We start from the raw sequence: 3,201 nt of genomic DNA, 5'->3' as shown, positions 1-3,201 counted from the left end.
CCTGTACCGCCTCACTTTCCTGAAAGATTTCAATTTTTATTCCATCAATTCCTGGTGCCTTGTTCTTTGCCACTTCTTTCAATGCACTTTGGACATCCTCTCTGAGTATCATTGGCTCTTGTTCATATGGTATCAGCAGAGATGTATATTGGACCAATATTCAAAATGTGTAATGACTAGAGTAGCACAAGCAGTGCCCAGTAATGTCTATGGCCAACTGTTTCATTCCATGCAGAGCAGCTACATGTCACCTTCATGGGAGATGGCTTTCACTCAAAAGACAGTAAACCCTTTAAAAGTAGCTGCTATAATTTTATTCACTGACACATCACCAACATGCGACACATGTTGCTATTGTTGTTTAGTGCCATTGAGTCATTTTTGACTCATAACGACCATGGACAGGTGGGTTTGAACTGCTGACCTTGTGGTTAGCAGGCCAATGCTCATCTTACAGTACCACCAGGACTCCATGTGGCAAATGGGAAGCATTTAATAAATGGTAGATTGACTAAGTCTAAGGTTATTTGAAAATAGTGAGATGTCAAGGAGCTTGTGATGAGATGTAGTGTCCCTGCTTTCCAGGTACCTCAGTTTTATCCTCAAATACAATGTCCCTATCCTTGTCTTTGGAGTCCTGGAGTAGCATTGTGGGTTAAATGCACTGAACTGCAAAGTTGCTTGAATCACAAGGTTGGTGGTTCAAGCTCAACAGTTGCTCCTTGGAAACCCTATACAGGATTGTTATGGGTCAGAACTGACTCAATTGCACTTAACAACAATCCATGTCTTCAGAGTCCTGGTGTGGTGCTGCAGGATAATGAACTGGACTGCAAGGTTGGTTTGAACTGCAAGGTTGGTGGTTCAAACCCACCAGCTGCACCTCAGAAACCCTATATAGGCCGCTATGAGTCAGAATCGATTCAATGGCAATTAACAACAACAATCCATGTCTTCATCTAGTTTTGAATCTCTGCATGATAGTCAAACTAGAAGAATATAAACTGAAATAAATTGACCATAGAGACCCCTATAGGTTTAGGTAACTAACAAAGTATTTGCATATTCCAGTAAATTACAGAACCTCTTACCTACAGGAGCTGTTCCCCAGAGCCCATATTTATAAACCCATCTTTCTCTGCTTCACTTAAAAATTCTCATTATTTTTTTAACCGAATCAATAAAATATATTTTTAATAGTAGCTGAATTATGTCTCTCTCATATTATTGGTAATTAATTAAAAGAGGTAAAGCTTATTTTGACAGGAGCAGTGGTGCTTCGGTGGTAGAATTCTGCATCTATATGGGAAACCTCATTCAATTCCCATTCAATGCATCTCATGTGCAGCCACCACATGTCTATCAGTGGAGGGCTGTGTGTTCCCATAACACTGAACAATTTCAGCAAAGTTTCCAGACTAAGACAGACTAGAAAGAAAGGTCTGGTGATCCACATTTAAAAATCAGCCAATGAAAACTATGAATCACAATGACCGAGTCAGGTTTCATTCAACTCTGCATGGGGTCGTCATGAGTCAGGAGCTGACATTTGATGGCAGCTAACACCAACAACAAGACTGCTTTTAAAATACACAATTGAAATAAAATGTATTTTGTTATTAGGTGCCATCAAGTCTGCTCCAATTCATATCAATTCCATGCATAACAGACAAAACACTGCCCAGTCCTAGCACATTGGTGGGTATGCTTGAGCCCATGGTTGGCGCTTTTGTCTCAATCCATCTCGTTGAGCGTCTTCCTCCTTTTCACTGACTCTACACTTTACCAAGCATGATGTCCTTCTCCAGGTATTGATTCCTCCTGATAACCTGTCCAAAGTACATAAGGTGAAGTCTTATCATCCTTACTTTCAAGGAGTATGTACTTCTTCCAAAATATTCTGGCAATATTCAATATTCTTCATCAATACAGTAATTCAAAAATTATCAATTCTTTATTGGTCTTCCTTATTCATTGTCCAGCTTTCATATGTATATGAGGTGATTTAAAATACCCTGACTCACATCAGGTGCACTTTAGTCCACCAAGTGACATTCTTGCTTTTGAATACCTTGAAGAGGTCTTCTGCAGCAGATTTGCCCAATGCAATACATCCTGTGATTTCCTGACTATCATAGGAGTCCTCATGTGGTGCTGTGGGTTAATGTACTGGACTGCAAAGTCAGTTTGAACCTCAAGTTCGGTGGTTCAAGCTCATCAGAAATTCTGTATGGGGTTGCAATGGGTCAGAACCGACTCAAAGGCACTTAACAGCAACTATCATAGACATTGATTAAGGATCCAAATAAAATGAAATGTTTGACAATGTCAATATTTTCTCCATTGTTAATGATATTGCTTATTGGTTGAGTATGTGAGGAGGTTTGCTTTTCTGTATGTGTGTGAAGGTGTAATCCATACTTAAGGTCTGTGACCTTCAGATGTGTAATCTTGTGGCAACACAATATTGTTTTAATCAAAAGCTAAGTTGTGCTACATAAAAAAGAACTTCACAAAACCATTTGATATAAGGGATTGAGGTGAGTTCTTCAATGCTGTTGAAGGAAGAATTAATTTTGTAGTCACAGAAAGGATTAAGTGAAATGCCAGTCCTGTGAGACAAAAAGAAGAATAATCTATCCTGTGAAACACACATAGTTCCGTTGCTGGTTTTTGTGAGAAGGCACTTCATAGGGCAAAAGCACTGGTTAAATAATTCTGAATCAAGCTGTGGACAAAGAAGAGGGCAGGACACTCATAGTTTGGCGTTACCATGACTCTCCAAAAGACTCATGTACAAAACACCAGCTAGTTCTCCTGGTTTTTAACTAGAAGGTGCATTTCTGTCTAGTACCATGAGGCTGCTGGTATACCTTACAAAGTAACTATTATTGAATGAATGAGGGAACAAAATTATTATGCTTCAGGAAACTCAGATATATCATGTAAAATTACTTTGTTCTATTGATGAGCTTCTGGTCTTCGGTCTTTAGTGTTTAATGTATCAAATTGGTTCTTCAGATGATCTCTAAATTCAGGTGGGATTCTCTGCGCAAAATATTGAATGATGCAGAATGCATCAAGAAAAGATGGAAGGAATACACAGAGTCGTTGTACCAAAAGGAAATGGTTAATGTTCATCCATTTCAAGAGGTACCATATGATCAAGAGCCAATGATACTCAGGGAGGAAGTCCAAAGT

The sequence above is a fragment of the Chrysochloris asiatica genome, unplaced genomic scaffold (assembly GCF_000296735.1).
Source record: "Chrysochloris asiatica unplaced genomic scaffold, ChrAsi1.0 scaffold00320, whole genome shotgun sequence".
Lineage (NCBI taxonomy): Eukaryota > Metazoa > Chordata > Mammalia > Afrosoricida > Chrysochloridae > Chrysochloris > Chrysochloris asiatica.
The sequence above is the reverse complement of the archived record's forward strand: the minus strand, read 5'-3'. Positions refer to the sequence as shown.